The 17687-nt window shown below is 45.9% G+C and overlaps 1 protein-coding gene and 1 non-coding gene across 2 annotated transcripts in view; both read left to right on the top strand.

Moving 5' to 3' along the window:
- The first annotated feature begins 4320 nt into the window (after window positions 1-4320).
- On the top strand, window positions 4321-4458 carry LOC114815860. The gene has a single exon (XR_003763662.1). It is a non-coding gene; the product is annotated as a small nucleolar RNA SNORA7 (small nucleolar RNA).
- Window positions 4459-15388: 10930 nt separating this feature from the next.
- LOC114815562 overlaps window positions 15389-17687 on the top strand; it is a 97593-nt gene continuing 95294 nt past the window's right edge. The window contains exon 1 of the mRNA XM_029076849.2: window positions 15389-15475. The gene's annotated coding sequence lies outside the window, so the exon portion shown is untranslated. The remainder of the gene's footprint in view (window positions 15476-17687) is intronic.

Below are 17687 nucleotides of genomic sequence, written 5' to 3'. Positions count from 1 at the left end.
AAAAACAGTGAATGGAAAAGTGACTTTATGCCTATGAAAGATGGGCCAGTAGTGGGTGGCATGGTTCTACATGCAAAGATGACTACCCCAAAGGTTAATCATATTAGTTACCAATGATAGCCATAGTGTTTCTGGAAAAAAAACAGTTTTAATTCATTTATATAAAGTCTCTTTATTAAACGTTTAAGTGAACAAATTATAATATTTGCAAAGTCTCTTCTCTAATCATGTTTACAAATCTTATTTAATTTCCCTACAGGTTACTGAATAACACAATTGTGTTTGGTTAATTTGTGGAAATCAAGTACTATAGTTATATAATTCTATAACATATAAAAGTGATGACGGATCAACCAAAGATACTCACTACTCTCTTATTTTGCTTGCTATGTGCTCTTTTGGGACTTTTATCTCCTATTAACTCCATTACGTGCTAGAATCCCTGGACAAGACAAAATATGTTGAGTAAAAATCTGGGGCTAATTTCTTATTTGCTCATCTTATTTTGATTAGTTTGAGTTGTATCCTTAATGTAGTTGAATTATGCCTTGGGCAAAAACTAGTCTTTAGTAATTTTGTGGCCACATTTTAGGGGATCATTTTTCATCACTAAAGGTTAAATTTTTCAGCCTTCTTTAAAAACACAGATTGCAGTGTATGCTTTACCTTGAGGGCCAGAACAGTGAACTCCATTCAGTAAACAAAGATATGATTCCTAAAATCAGATAAACTAATAAGTCCAAATGTTTACTGAATGTTTTGCAAGGAGATGAGACCAGAGTCTAAACTAAACTATTTGCTCATTACTATTGTTGCATTGGATTAGTAAGGAACCAGTTGAAAGGAAACAAACAAGAACTAACATTTCCGTCATGTAGAAAGAAAGGGCTGAAAATGTGGAACATTGAACCATCCCTGATTAGCAAGCACTAGGAAAGTGCTTTCCTTGGGAGAAGCAGCGTGGCTCAGTGGAAAGAGCATGGGCTTTGGAGTCAGAGGTCATGAGTTCAAATCCCAGCTCTGCCACTTGTCAGCTGTGTGACTATGGGCAAGTCACTTAACTTCTCTGTGCCTCAGTTACCTCATCTGTAAAATGGGGATTAAGACTGTGAGCCCCACGTGGGACAACCTGATTCCCCTGTGTCTACCCCAGCGCTTAGAACAGTGCTCGGCACATAGTAAGCGCTTAACAAATACCAACATTATTATTATCATTATTAAAGTGAATTTCCTTTCATGCTCAGCACAGATCCAGGAAATGTGTGTTGTAAGCTTGTTAATTCTGTGAAACCAATGAAACTTCTAAGGATTCCAAGAAGTTACTAGTCTCGGATTCAAAGTCTCAGTGACTCTATCAGTCGATTTCACTTTTGGACAAAATTGCCTATGCATCATTTTCTTGAATTCACCATATGTGATATTAGATCTATTATTTGACAGTGGTTCAATTTACATCCAGAGGCCACTGGGAAACTATGTTGTTCTGCAGTGTGGCTTAGTGGCAAGAGCATGGGCTTGGGAGTCGGAGGACGTGGGTTCTAATCCCACCTCCGCCACTTTTCTGCTGTGTGACCTTGAGCAGCCGCTTAACTTCTCTGTCCCTCAGTTACCTTATCTGCAAAACGTGGGGCAACCTGATTACCTTGTATCTACCTCAGTGCTTAGAAGAGTGCTTGGCATATAGTGAGCTCTTAACAAATACCATCATTATTATTATCATTACCAGCACAATCTCTTTTCTTAGTATGTAGCTACTAATGAGTTACTAAACTCTTACTTTGACCAAATTTTTTGGGGGGTGGGTGGTCACCCTGTGCATCTAGAACAAATATTGATACCTTTAGAGAGGGGGGTAGGTGATGTCCAGGCATTAACAACAACCGGGTAAGCAGGGTGGTTAGGACGGGGGTGGGTAACTGGTAAGTGAAGAAGTACAAGGGGAAGGATAGTAGAAGGAAAATGCCAGGAAGCGAGTGTAGTGGATGGGTTGAGAGCAGATAGTCTTATGGGCTGAATCTAGACATAGGTAGTCCTTGTAGATTATAGATCTGCACCTTCCCTATTAAATTTGTAAACTCCTTGAGGTTAGGTAACATGTCTTCCAAGGGCTTAGTGTGGTGTTCTGTACCAAGTAGAGTATTCAATAAATATCACCTTATTTAGTTTCCATATGGACCCCCAAACTCTCAAACTATCCATCTGAAGCTTCCCCTTTCCCTTCCCTGTACCCACAAAATATCTACTTACCTGGACTGATTTGCATCTTTTCTATGGTACCTAAGGTCAGGCCAGGTAAGCTATGGTATGTAGGTCTCTATTTGCAAAACAGCTAGTTTTGTACCCCTCATGTGTTATTTCTGTGTTGCCATCCTCATCCATGGGCGGAACGGTACAGACCATGGCTATGGCAAGACAGGACAGATTATGGTGAGGCTGGAAGACGAAGGATGGCCTTAGGATAGCCTGCAATGCAGCCTTAGCTGTGGCTTGCTCTAAGCATCCTGGCTGAAGCAGCATGGCCTAGAGGAAAGAGCATGCACCTGGAAGTTGGGGTACCGGGATTTTACTCACTGCTCGCCCACATCCCTGTTGTTTGATTTCCGCATAGCACTTAACTGCTCTGTGACTCGGTTTTCTCATTTGTAATATGAGAATTAAATGTGTTTCCCCCCATTAAATGATGAGCCCTATGTGCAACAGGGATTGGGTCCAACTTGATTATCTTGTATCTACCCACTCTTCTTCCTGGACTTTTCAACCACTCATTCTCTAATATGAGAAGCAGCATGGCTTAGTGGAAAGGGCACGGCTTGGGAGTCGGAAGTCATGGGTTCTACTCACGGCTCCGCCACTTGTCGGCTGTGTGACTTTGGGCAAGTCACTTAACTTCTCTGTGCCTAAGTTACCTCATCTGTAAAATGGGGATTAAGACTGTGTGCCTTACGTGGGACAACTTGATAATCTTGTATCTAACCCAGTGCTTGGAACAGTGCTTGGCACATAGTAAGCACTTAACAAATACCATCATTATTACTATTATCCCCTCCCCCTTTGTCTTCAAACATGCCCATGCATCTCCTATCCTAAAAAAACACAACCCTTTTCTGGATTCCACTGCAGAATTCAGCTATTACTCTATCTCCCTCCTCCCATTCCTGTTCAAACTTCCGAATAGGATGCATTCACCACTTGCCTTCAATTTCCCCTTTTCCAATTCTCTTCTTGACCCCCTACAGTCCAGTTTCCTCCTTCTTAACTCCACTGCTTTTGCTCTCTTTAAGATCAACAGTGAAGTAAATCTTGCCAACTCTAATGGACTGTACTCCACCCTAACTTTTCTTAACCTCTTGTCTTCTCAAGTGCTCTTCACTACTGCAGACCACTTATTTCTCCTGGAAACACTGTCTATCCTTGGTTATCTCCTGGTTCTCCACTTACTGCCACAGACAACCCTTCTCAGTTTCTTTCACCAACAGTTCCTCTTTTCTGGGTACCCTTTTTCCCCCTCAGTTTACACCCACTCTCTTGGGGCTCTCTTCCAGTCCCATGGCTTCAGTGACCACCTCAGTAGCCTCCATGACATTTCTACGTGGATGTTCCACTACCAGCTCACACTCAATATGGCCAAAACTTAACGCCTCATCTTCCCTCCTAAATTTCTTCTTCATCTTACTTTCCCATCACAGTTTACACACCACTATCCTTCCCTACTCAGAAACCTGCAGCCTTGGTTAATCCTCTCTCTTTTAAGCCCTATATTCAGTTTCTTGCCAAATCCTCTTGGTATTTACAACACATTGTCAGATCCACTACTTCTTCTTTATCCAAATGGCCACTCCACTGGTACATGGACTAGTCCAGTGTTAAGTACTTAGTATAATGCTCTGCACACAGTAAGTGTACCACAAATATCACTGATAGATTTATTGTCATCTCCCAGCTTGACAACTGTCTCAGCCTTCTCGCTAATATTTCTGCCTCCGGTGTCTCCCTCTCCAGTCTATATTTCATTCTGCTACCTGAATCAATTTTTTAAGGATTGTTTTAAATACATCTCCACATGTCTCACAAGCTTCAAATGGTTACCCATCCTTCTTCACATCAAGTCCTGACCATAAGTTTTAAGACACTCCATCAACTCTCTTTCATCCTCAAATCTCAAAAAATACAGCTCTCTTCATCTTCAAAGCCCTTCTCAAATCACATCTTTATGCACAGCAGATTAAAATCTAATTTCCCCCATTTATATTTCCTAACTTCCACTCCAGCATTTCAGCACCGCCTAGGCACTTAAATGCTTACTATCTCCTCTCCCGTACACACCTCTTAGGCTCGCACCTGGAGAGTTTCCAGTACTCTGCCAGTCTCGACTACGGGAGGGATAGTCAACCAGAGACCTGTCCATTCCATTTCTAGCTTGGGCAGTGGCTAGCTAGTGGAAGGCAATCTGCTACAAGTCAAAACTCAGCTGTGCTAAGTAGCAGCGGCATGGGAGATTCGAGGATGGAGACTCAGATTTACCACGGGGAAAGAAGCAACGGTAAACCACTCCAAGAAAACTCTATGGATACACTACCAGAATGATTGCAGATGGAGGTGGGGCGTTCTGGGACAAATGTGTCCATGGCATTGCTAGGGGTCGGACGTGACTCAGCAGCATAAGGCAACAATCTCCCATACATACTTTACACATCTTATTTCTTAAGCACTAATTTACAAGAGGAAGCATGGCTTAGTGAGAAGCTGTGTAACCTAGTGGATAGAGCATGGGCCTGGGAGTCAGAAGGACATGGTCCTAATCCCAGTTCTGCCACTTGTCTGCTGAGTGATCTTGGGCAATCACTTAACTTCTCTGTGCCTCAATTTCTTCATCTGTAAAATGGGGATTAAGACTGTGAGTCCATTTGGGACATGGACCATGTCCAATCTGATTGGCTTGTATCTACCCTAGTGCTTAGTACGGTGCCTGACACAAAGTAATTGCTTAAAAGTAGATAATATGCCTATTTCCTACTTTCCCCTATCAGTAATTTATTTTCTGTTTCCCCTGATAGATTATGAGCTCTTTTACAGCAGGGATCATGTCTACTAATTCTATAGTTCTCTTCCAAGCACCTGATACAGGGCTCTGCAGACAGTAGATGCTCTAGGAATTCTACTGATTAGGAAAGTAATGTGGCCTAGTGGAGAGACCATGGGCCTAGGAGTGAGAGGACATGAGTTCTAACCTCGGCTATACCAAATACTTGCTGTTTGACCTACGGCAAATCACTTAATTTCCCTCTGCCTCAATTACCCCTCTGTAAAATGGTGATTTATAATAATAATAATAATTGTGGTATTTGTTAAGCACTTAATATGTGCTACCTGCTGTTCTAAATGCTGGGATAGATACAAGGTAATCAGTTTGGACACTGTCTCTGCCCCATATAGGGCTCAAGTCTTAATCCCCATTTTACAGATGAGGTAACTGAAGCATGGAGAAGTTAAGTGACCTGCCCAAGGTCACACAGTAGTCAAGTGGCAGAGCAGGGATTAGAACCCAGGACTGTGCTCTTTCCATTAGACCATGCTGCTCCTCATGTCTGTTCTCCCTTCCTTTTAGACTGTTAACCCCATATAGGACAGGGAATGTGTCTGACTTGATTATCTTTTATCTACCCCAGTCCATAATATAGTGCTTGGCACATACTAAGCACTTAAATACCATAATTATTAATATCAATTTATTGATTGTCTTGTACCTATTGATAGGGTCAGGTAAACTGCAGCTTGCAGGTCTCCAGTGCAAATGTCTCAGGGATACCTGAGGGGTAACACTCAGGGGTATTTAGGACCATTTACTCCATGCACTGAATACCAGAGAAGGGAATTTTCCCTTTTCTATGTGTGCTTATTGACATTTCTGCCCTCCATTTTCTTATTCCAGTTGACTTGACATTCTATAAAACAATTTTCAGTCCACACCTATCTATATCTAAAGGAAAAATGTGGCTCTCAGCTTTTCTTTTCTTTACCATGACATGAAATATCTCAATCTCCACTGTTCCAGTAAAAAAAACCTAAAACCCAGTTGGGTTGGATAGCGATCCTAAAAATCAAGAGTGAGGGAGCACAATATGACCCAAGTATCATATGCCCTTTGAGGTATGTTTCAGTTTGCTCGGCCACACAAATCTCAGTAGTTCCTCCTTAACCTCACTCTCACATAGCCTGAAATCAATCAATCAATCCATCAGTGGTATTTATTGAGCACTTACTTATGTGCAGAGCACTGTACTAAGTCCTTGGAAGATCTCAGTAGAACAGAATTAGCAAACATGTTCCCTGCCCATGAAATGATCCCAGGCAATTCACCACTTGGGGAGCAGACACTGTACTCTTGGCATCTTAAGAACAATGACTTTCTGTATTTGGAGGGGTGTTTGATAACTGCTTCTCAATAATTTTTCTGCAGCACTGTCAGGGAGAACAACTTTAAATTTACAAAAATCCCAGGAAGCCACCCCTTCCCTTCAGCTCATATCCTCCTCTCCAGAATTTGGTGCTGCCTTGGGATAGATCGTAGAAGCAAGTCACTAAATTCTAGTTGATAAGTTAAGTGGCCTTCTGAAATCCTCAAAGCGGGCAGAACTTCTCCTTTGGCCCCAGTGGGACCGACCTAAATAAATAGCAGGTTAAGTGTTAAAGGAGTCTCTGCACAGTCCTTTGAAATCAACCCAACTTTGAAGGCTAGCTATTGTGTTCTCAGTGCTTCGAATAAACTTCATATGTGGACTCAACAAGTACAGTGAACTGGGGCCCTGCAATAAACGGTTCATCGGTCCATATAATGCTGCATTTAGAATGAGACTTTTCAATCCAGTATCCATGAAAATGACTATGATTGAAATTTTAGGGTTGAAGAGAGATCCAAAATAAATCAGGTGCAGCACAATAGCAAGAATGCATTATTGTTATAAAAGATAATTTAGACATTGGGATGAGCCTATATTGAATTAAGAATATTTTTCAAAGACCATGAGAAACAACAAAGTGGGTCAGAACAATGGTCTGTTCAGTCCAGTAATTTCTCTTCTAGTAACATCAAAAGATGCTTGGAGAAACAATCCTCATGGTCAGCAATATACCATCAGACAATCAATTGATCAGTTGTATTGACTGAGCACTTACTGTGTTCAGAGCACTGTACTAAGCGCTTGGGAGAGTACAGTATAATGGAGTTCGAAGACAAGTTCCATGACCACAAGGAGCTTAAAGCCTAGAGGGAAAGACAACCATTCAAATTCACTATGGATGTATACATAAGTGCTGTGGGGCTGAGGGTGTGGTGAATAAAAGGTGCAAATTCAGTGCTTGGCACTGTCACAGCAAGCTATGCTAAGAGATGAGGGACTTCTAATTCTAAAAGGGGAGAACATAGTCTCCAATAATATGGAATCTTGTGGCTTCTTGGGAGTACTTGGAATCAGGAGTGACCCTGGAATCCCATGGAATTGCAGTGGAAGTCAAAGGTCGGTCAAAACCATGGATATGGGTTTTAGGATCATCTCAGTCTTCCCTGGGGAATCCCCATGCTGGGAGAATGTATAACCTGGCCCAGATTCCCCAAAGTTCCTGCAGCCTGAAAAGCAGGGGCCCTGTTGAAGCCATCTCAGGTTACCCCCCAAACACCTGGGAATCTGTTCCCTGCTTTAATAATAATAATGTTGGTATTTGTTAAGCGCTTACTATGCGCCGAGCACTGTTCTAAGCACTGGGGTAGACACAGGGGAATCAGGTTGTCCCAGGTGGGGCTCACACTTTTAATCCCCATTTTACAGATGAGGTAACCGAGGCACCGAGAAGTTAAGCGACTTGCCCAAAGTCACACAGCTGACAAGTGGCCGAGCCGGGATTTGAACCCATGACCTCTGACTCCAAAGCCCGAGCTCTTTCCACTGAGTCACGCCGCTTCTCTTTACCTACCAACCCGCCTACCTACTTACCAATCTATCAGCGAGAAGCAGGCTTAGTGGATAGAGCACAGACCTGGGGCTTCTAGTCCCAGCTCTGCCACTTGTCTGCTGAGTGACCTAGGGCAAGTCACTTAACTTCTCTGTGAGTCAGTTCCCTCATTTGTAAAATAGGGATTAAGACTGCAAGCCCCATATCTACCTCAGCTCTTAGAGGGGTGCCTGGCACATAGTAAGCATTTAACAATACCACCCCCCCCCCCCAAAAAAAGTGTTCCTGTCTGTCTTTGTTAGGGATATGCAGGAGACTTTACACTACTTTTGCTGAGGCCGTTGTCTCTGAATGAAGCAAATATAATCCTGTTTCAAAAGGAGAGTAAGAAAACAGGAAAAAGAGCCTGTTTCAAACTCCAGCCGGATTCCAAGAACAGGGAATATGTGCCCTCTGGAAGACCGATGGTAATATTTTTAATCACTTAGTGCCATCTACTGCTCCTTAAGTGCATATCAGTGTTACTTTTAACATTGTTGAAAAAGCTGCAAAAGACCACGGGTTTGGGAGTCAAAAGATCAGAGTTCTAATCCCTGCTCTACCACTTGCCTACTGTATGACTTCGGCAAGTCACTTCTGCCTCCCCCCGCCACCAACTGTGGGTGTCCCTCAGGGTTCGTTTCTGGTCCCTTTCTATTCTCCATCTACATCCACTTCCTTGGAGAACTCAATCACTCACATGACTTCAACCACCACCTCAACATGGATGATTCCCAAATCTACATCTCCAGCCCTGATCTCTTTCCCTCTCTACAGTCTCACATTTTCTTCTGACTTCAAGACTTCTCTATTTAAACAGCCTGCTGTCACCTCAAACTTAATAAGTCCAAAACAGAAATCCTTATCTTCTCACCCAAACCTTAAAGTCCCTCTGATTTTCTCAGCACTGTAACCAGCACCCCCATCCTTCCTGTATCAGAAACCTATAACCTTGACATTATCCTTGACTTCTGTCTCTCATTCAACCTACATATTCAATCTAGCACTAAATCCTGTCAGTTCAACCTTCATAATTCTAAAATCCGACCTTTCCTCTTCATCCAAACTGGTGCCATGTTAATCCAAGCATTTACCCTATCCCGCCAAGATTGCTGTATCAGCCTCCTTTCTGACCTCCTTGTTTCCTGTCTCTCCCCACTTCATTCTGCCGCCAGGATCATTTTCTACAAAAACGTTCAGTCCATGTTTCCCCAGTCCTCAAGAATCACCGATGGTTGCCCATCAACCTCTGCATCAGGTAGAAATTCCTTACCATTAGCTTATCACCTAACCCCCTCCTACCTCACCTTGCTACTCTCCTTATACAAGCCAGCCGGCTCACTTTGCTTCTCTAATGCTAACCACCTCCCTGTACCTCCAACTCATCTATCTCACCGCTGACCTCTTGCCCACATCCTGCTCTGGCCTGGAACACCCTCCTTCCTCTTAGCCAACAGACAATTACTCTCCCCCTGGCCCCTTCAAAGCCTTATTTAAGGCACATCTCCTCCAAGAGGCCTCCCCTGACTAAATCCTCATGTCCTTTTCTCCCATTCCCTTCTGCATCACCCTGACTTGCTCCATTTATTCTCCCAGCCCCACAAAATTTATGTACATATCAGTAATTTATTGATTTATATCAAAGTCTGTCTCCCCTTCTAGGATCTAAGCTCATTGTGGGCAGTGAATGTGTCTGTTATATTGTTGTGTTGTACTCTCCAAGTACTTAATACAGTGGTCTGCACATAGTAAGTGCTCAATAAATGTGATTGATTGACTTCCCGTGCCTCAGTTGCCTCATCTGTAAATGGGTATTCAATATCTGTCCCGCCTTCTACTAAAACCGTGAGCCCCTTGTGGGACAGGGACCATGTTCAACTTAACTAATATCCAGCATTTAATACAGTATTTGACACATAGTGAGCATCACAATTATTATTATTTCCCCTTTCTCTCTTCATCTTTTCCCTTCTTGTCCATCTCTGTTCCAAATCCTGCTTTATTTGTGCTATATAATATACGCTTCTTTATACCCAGATAACTTAAGAGTTTTCTCTATGCAACATGCGTTACCGATAATGACCTGAATAAGAGAGTCCTAATAAATAAACGTTAATTTACTGTATTCCGAGAGAGCTGGGATTGAAACCTTTGACAAACTTTTGACAGAAGAGTCAAAGCTGTTAGCGATTGATGCTCAGGTAGTCAGTCATGTAATTTAAACACAAATTAATTCTGCTTACTTCACTGTGAGTCAAATGCTTTTAAATGTCTCGTGCCTCCAAGCGCTTTCCCCAGCTAAGTAACATTTGGTTCTAAGAGGAGTCAGATGTTAGCTCTGACTGAACCACAAATTCCAGAGGGAGGATCATAATAGTTGATGTAATTGAGCCATCTACTGACGAAAAGTGGAAAAAAAAAACCCATTTTTACTTAGACCATTCATTCAGTCGTATTTATTGAGTGGTTACTGTGTGCGGAGCACTGTACTATGCACTTCGAAAGCACAATTCAGCAACAAATAGAGACAATCCCTGACCACAACGGGTTCACAGTCTAGAAGGGGGGAGACAGACCTCGAAACAAGTAAACAGGCATCAATAGCATCAATATAAATAAATAGAATTATAGATATATACACATCATTAATAAAATAAATAGAATTATAACTATAGACCATTACAACTTTGAGTAGGGATTCTGATTTTGAACTCCCCTAAATTTTTCCGGGATATTTTATTATAGTTTATAGAGTAATATATAATTTATATTATAATTTATATATAATTTATAATTTATTTTAAATTCATCACATCCCCAGATAGTTGTTAAATATTATCACTCCCCCTCCCCCGGGCTTTTCTTTAAAAGGTCAAAGAGCAATTGGCTTTCAGAACTTCTCAGAATCAATCAGTGCTTATGGTGGGTAGAGCACTACACTAAACACTTGGGCAAGTACAATATAACAGAGGTGGTAGACATGTTCTGTATTGCTGTATTGTACTTTCCAAGCGCTAGGGATTGTCTCTCTTTATTGCTGTATTGTACTTTCCAAGCACTTAGCATAGTGCTATGCGCACAGTAAGTGCTCAATAAATACAATTCAATGAATGGTTGAATGGATGGATGGATGCAGCATGGCTCAGTGGAAAGAGATGGGGCTTGGGAGTCAGAGGTTGCGGGTTCTAATCTCTGCTCCGCCACTTGTCAGCTGTGTGGCTTTCGTCAAGTCACTTAACTTCTCTGGGCCTCAGATACCTCATCTGTAAAATGGGGATTAAGACTGTGAGCCCCATCTGAGACAACTTGATAACCTTGTATCTCCCCCAGCACATAGAACAGTGCTTGGTACATAGTAAGGGCTTATTGAGAAGCAGCGTGGCTTAGTGGAAAGAGCCTGGGCTTGAGAGTCCGAGGTCGTGGGTTCTAATCCCTGCTCCGCCACTTGTCAGCTGTGTGACTTTGGGTAAATCACTTAATTTCTCTGGGCCTCAGTTTCCTCACCTGTAAAGTGGGGACTAAGACTTGAGCCCGACGTGGGGCAACCTAATTCCAGTGCTTAGAACAGTGCTTGGCAATAAATACGATTGAATGAACGAATACCATCATCATCGTCATCATCAACGAATACCATCATCATGAATGAATGAGTGAATGAATAAGTGAATGAATGAATAAGTGAATGAGTGAATGAATGAATGAATGAGTGAATGAATTTATTAAGCGCTTACTATGTGCAGAGCACTGTGCTAAGCACTTGGAATGCACAAATCGACAACAGATAGAGACAATCCCTGCCCAGTAACTGGCTCACAGTCTAAATGTGGGAGACAGACAGCAAAGCAAAGCAAAACAGAACAAAACAAAACAAGTAGTTTGGCAGTGAGTGAGTAAATGAATGAATGGGTGAGTTGGTGAATGAATGAATGAGTGAATGAATGAATGAATATTCCGTCTTGGCCTCTTGTTAGCCGTGTGACCTTGGGCCAATCACTTAACTTCTCTGTGCCTCAGTTCCCTCATCTGTAAAATGGGGATCAAGACTGTGAGCCCTACGTGGGACAACCTGATTACCTTATATCTCCCCAAGCACTTAGAACAGTGCTTTGCACATAGTAAGCGCTTAACAAATGCCATAATTATTGTGAATGAATGAGTGAATGGGTGTGAGTGAATGAATGAATGAATAAGTGAATGAGTGAGTGAATAAGTGAATGAATGAATAAGCAAATGAATGAATAATTCATTCATTCATTCAATAGTATTTATTGAGCGCTTACTATGTGCAGAGCACTGTACTAAGCGCTTGGGATGAACAAGTCGGCAACAGATAGAGACAGTCCCTGCCGTTTGACCGGCTTACAGTCTAATCGGGGGAGGCGGACAGACAAGAACAATGGCAATAAATAGAGTCAAGGGGAAGAACATCTCGTAAAAACAATGGCAACTAAATAGAATCAAGGAGATGTACAATTCATTAACAAAATAAATAGGGTAACGAAAATATATACAGTTGAGCGGACGAGTACAGTGCTGTGGGGATGGGAAGGGAGAGGTGGAGGAGCAGAGGGAAAAGGGGAAAATGAGGCTTTAGCTGCGGAGAGGTAAAGGGGGGATGGCAGAGGGAGTAGAGGGAGAAGAGGAGCTCAGTCTGGGAACACCTCTTGGAGGAGGTGAGTTTTAAGTAGGGTTTTGAAGAGGGAAAGAGAATCAGTTTGGTGGAGGTGAGGAGGGAGGGCGTTCCAGGACCGCGGGAGGACGTGACCCAGGGTCGACGGCGGGATAGGCGAGACCGAGGGACGGTGAGGAGGTGGGCGGTGGAGGAGCGGAGCGTGCGGGGTGGGCGGTAGAAAGAGAGAAGGGAGGAGAGGTAGGACGGGGCAAGGTGATGGAGAGCCTTGAAGCCTAGAGTGAGGAGTTTTTGTTTGGAGCGGAGGTCGATAGGCAACCACTGGAGTTGTTTAAGAGGGGGAGTGACATGCCCAGATCGTTTCTGTAGGAAGATTAGCCGGGCAGCGGAGTGAAGAATAGACTGGAGCGGGGCGAGAGAGGAGGAAGGGAGGTCAGAGAGAAGGCTGACACAGTAGTCTATCCGGGATATAACGAGAGCCCGTAGCAGTAAGGTAGCCGTCTGGGTGGAGAGGAAAGGGCGGATCTTGGCGATATTGTAGAGGTGAAACCGGCAGATCTCGGTAACGGATAGGATGTGTGGGGTGAACGAGAGAGACGAGTCAAGGATGACACCGCGATTGCGGGCCCGAGAGACGGGAAGGATGGTCGTGCCATCCACGGTGATAGAGAAGTCTGGGAGAGGACCGGGTTTGGGAGGAAAGATGAGGAGCTCAGTCTCGCTCATGTTGAGTTTTAGGTGGCGGGCCGACATCCAGGTGGAGACGTCCCAGAGGCAGGAGGAGATGCGAGCCTGAAGGGAGGGGGAGAGGACAGGGGCGGAGATGTAGATCTGCGTGTCATCTGCGTAGAGATGGTAGTCAAAGCCGTGAGAGCGGATGAGTTCACCGAGGGAGTGAGTGTAAATGGAGAACAGAAGAGGGCCAAGAACTGACCCTTGAGGAACTCCAGCAGTTAAAGGATGGGCGGGGGAGGAGGCTCCAGCGAAGGAGACCGAGAATGACCGGCCAGAGAGGTAAGAGGAGAACCAGGAGAGGACAGAGTCCGTGAAGCCAAGGTGAGATAAGGTATGGAGGAGGAGGGGATGGTCGACAGTGTCAAAGGCAGCAGAGAGGTCAAGGAGGATTAGAATGGAGTAGGAGCCATTGGATTTGGCAAGAAGGAGGTCACAGGTGACCTTAGAGAGAGCAGTCTCGGTAGAGTGGAGGGGACGGAAGCCAAGCGAATGACTGAGTGAGTGAGTGAGTGAGTGAGTGAGTGAGTGAGTGAGTGAGTGAGTGCACAGAAGCAGCATGGCTCAGTGGGAAGAGCACGGGCTTGGGAGTCAGAGGTCATGGGTTAAAATCCCCATTCTGCCGCTTGTCAGCTGTGTGACTATGAGCAAGTCACTTGACTTCTCTGTGCCTCAGTTACCTCATCTGTAAAATGGGGATGAAAACTGTGAGCCTCACTTGGGACAACCTGATTACCTTATATCTCCCCCAGCGCTTAGAACAGTGCTCTGCACATAGTAAGCGCTTAACAAATACCAACATTATTCCCAATTAGACTGTAAGCCCGTCAATGGGCAGGGATTGTCTCTATCTGTTGCCGAATTGTACCTTCCAAACGCTTAGTCCAGTGCTCTGCACATAGTAAGCGCTCAATAAATAGAGAAGCAGTGTGGCTTAGTGGAAAGAGCCCGGGCTTGGGAGTCAGAGGTCATGGGTTTGAATCCCGGCTCTGCCACTTGTCAGCTGTGTGACTGGGGGCAACTCACTTCACTTCTCTGGGCCTCAGTTCCCTCTTCTGTAAATGGGGATGAAGACTGTGAGCCTCACGTAGGACAATCTGATGACCCTATATCTACCCCAGTGCTTAGAACAGTGCTCTGCACATAGGAAGCGCTTAACAAATACCAACATTATTATTATTACTATTGAATGAATGAGTGTCTGGCAACTGCTCTCTTGGTAAGTGCACTCACTCACTCACTCACTCACTCACTCACTCACTCACTCACCTATTCATTCATTCATTCACTCACTCACTCACCCACATTCATTCACTCATTCACTTATTCATTCATTCGCTCACCCATTCATTCATTCACTTATTCATTCATTCACTCATTCACTTATTCATTCGTTCACTCACCCATTCATTCATTCGCTTATTCATTCATTCACTCATTCACTTATTCATTCGTTCACTCACTCACCCATTCATTCATTCATTCATTCGCTTATTCATTCATTCACTCATTTACCTATTCATTCATTCATTCATTCCCTCACGCACTCACCCATTCATTCATTCATTCACTCATTCGCTTATTCATTCATTCACTCATTCGCTTATTCATTCATTCACCTATTCATTCATTCATCCACTCATTCCCTCACGCATTCATTCATTCATTCATTCATTCATTCACTCACTCACTCACTCATTCCCTCCCGCACTCACCCATTCATTCAGTCCCTCCCTCCTTCCCTCCGCCCCCCGCACGCCCCCTGCAGGACGGGTTTGGCCCAGACTCCGCCCCCACCCCGGGTTGAGGGAGGGAGGGAGGGAGCGCTCCCCGCCCAGCTGACGGGCGGCGGCCAGTCCTGCCCCACCCTTCCCCTCCCCTCCCGGCCCGGCCCGGCCCTGCCCTGCCCTGCCGAGCCCCGGCTCCGCGGAGCGTTGTGCGGCGAAGCCCGCGGGACGATGAGGTTTGGCGTGGCGCTGCTGCGCGGGCCCCGCCCCGCCGCTCGGCTCCGGAGGGCGGCGGGGGCGGGCGGCCCGGCCCGGGCGCTCGGGGGGAGCCGGCCCGGCGGCAAGGACGCCGTGCGAGTCGGCTGCGCTTCGGCCTTCTGGGGAGACACCGCGGCGGCAGGTAAGAAAAAAAAAATAAAGGCGGCCGGTCTCCCCCTTCCCGCCCGCCGAAGCCCCCGTTTGGGGGGAGGAGAGCACCGGGGAGGAGGGGGGCGGCTGAGCAAAGTTTGGGGCCTCGCCCCTCCAACTTCCTCGTAGCCAGAGCGGCCAGCCGGGCCCTTCCCTCTCGCCCGATTCTCCCCTTCGATCGCCTTTCCCTTCCCTCCTCCTCTTGTCTCCCTCCAGCTGTCCCCGGAATGTGCCTGCGTGTGGGCCGTCTCCGCCCCTGCCCCTCCTGCCTTCCTCGGGGGGCTCCCGCGACCCCCCACTGGCCACCATCCCACAACTGGCCCCGGGCTACGACCCCCTGTCTGCCGAGGCCGAGGGGGTCCCGACGGGCGAGGGGCCGGGGGCAGCCCGCGGAAGGCTTGTGTGACCTTGAGCAAGTCGCCTCACCGCTCTGGGCCTCAGTTAGCCCATCTGGAAAATGGGGGTGAAGTCGTCAGCCCCACGTGGGACGGGGACTGGGGCCCACCCGATTAGCCTGGATCTGCCCCAGCGTTTAGAACAGTCCCTGGCACACAAAGTGAGCATTTGGAAACGGGGTGAGCCTGCGGCCACCGGCACGAACTGTTTGTTATGCCTGTGTGACCCTGGGCAGGTCATTTCACTGCTCTGGGCCTCAGTTACCCCATCTGGAAAATGGGGGTGATGGTCGTCAGCCCCACGTGGGACGGGGACTCTGGCCCACCCGATTCGCTTGGATCTGCCCCAGAGTTTAGAACAGTCCCTGGCACACAAAGTGAGCATTTGGAAACGGGGTGAGCCTGCGGCGATGGGCACGAACTGTTGTTATGCCTGTAGGACCCTGGGCAGGTCATTTCACTGCTCTGGGCCTCAGTTACCTCATCTGGAAAATGGGGGTGAAGTCGTCAGCCCCACGTGGGACGGGGACTGTGGCCCACCCGATTAGCCTGGATCTGCCCCAGCGTTTAGAACAGTCCCTGGCACACAAAGTGAGCATTTGGAAACAGGATGATGCTGCGGCCACCGGCACGAACTATTTGTTATGCCTCTGTGACCCTGGGCAGGTCACTTCATTCATTCATTCATTAGTATTTATTGAGCGCTAACTATGTGCAGAGCACTGTACTAAACGCTTGGAATGTACAGATCTGCAACAGATAGAGACAGTCCCTGCCCATTGATGGGTTTACAGTCTAATCGGGGGAGACAGACAGACAAAAACCATAATAACATGCAAACTGACAATTGAGCAAACAGGCAACAAGCTATCATGATTTCTTAGTGAATAAATGCTTTCTGAAGTAATAGTTTCCTGTAATAAGGGCAGCAGTACAAAATTCTTCCTGAATAGGCATTTGGTGCTCAGCAGACCAAGAAAAGTGCTCTGCTAAGAGTGCTCAGGGAAGTTCCAAGAGAGGGAACTTGCTCTGCTCTGGGCCTCAGTTACCCCATCTGGAAAATGGGGGTGAAGGTCGTCAGCTCCACGTGGGACGGGGACTCTGGCCCACCTGATTCGTTTGGATCTGCCCCAGCGTTTAGAACAGTCTCTGGCACACAAAGTGAGCATTTGGGAACGGGGTGAGCCTGCGGGGACTGGCACGAACTGTTTGTTATGCCTGTATGACCCTGGGCAGGTCATTTCACTGCTCTGGGACTCTGTTACCCCATCTGGAAAATGGGGATGAAGGTCAACAGCCCCACGTCGGACGGGGACTGTGGCCCACCCGATTAGCCTGGATCTGCCCCAGCGTTTAGAACAGTCCCTGGCACACAAAGTGAGCATTTGGAAACAGGATGATTCTGCGGCCACCCAATACAAACTATTTGTTATAATAATAATCATAATAATGGTATTTAAGTGCTTACTATGTGCCAAGCATTGTTCTAAGCGCTGGGTAGATGCAAGGTAATTGGGCTGTCCCACTTGGGGCTCACAGTCTTAATCCCCATTTTAACAGGATGTAACAGGCATAGAGAAGTTAAGTGACTTGCCCGAAGTCACACAGCTGATAAACGGCAGAGCCGGGGTTAGAACCCACGACCTCTGACTCCCAAGCCCGTGCTCTTTCCACTGAGCCACGCTGCTTATACCTGTGTGACCCTGGGCAGGTCATTGCACTGTTCTGTGCCTCAGTTACCCTATCTGTAAAATGGGGATGAAGATCGTGAGCCTTATGTGGGACAGGGACTGTGTTCCAACCCGATTA

The sequence above is a fragment of the Ornithorhynchus anatinus genome, chromosome 12, assembly GCF_004115215.2.
Source record: "Ornithorhynchus anatinus isolate Pmale09 chromosome 12, mOrnAna1.pri.v4, whole genome shotgun sequence".
Lineage (NCBI taxonomy): Eukaryota > Metazoa > Chordata > Mammalia > Monotremata > Ornithorhynchidae > Ornithorhynchus > Ornithorhynchus anatinus.
Note: the sequence above shows the minus strand (reverse complement) of the source record. Positions and strands in the feature narration are given on the sequence as shown.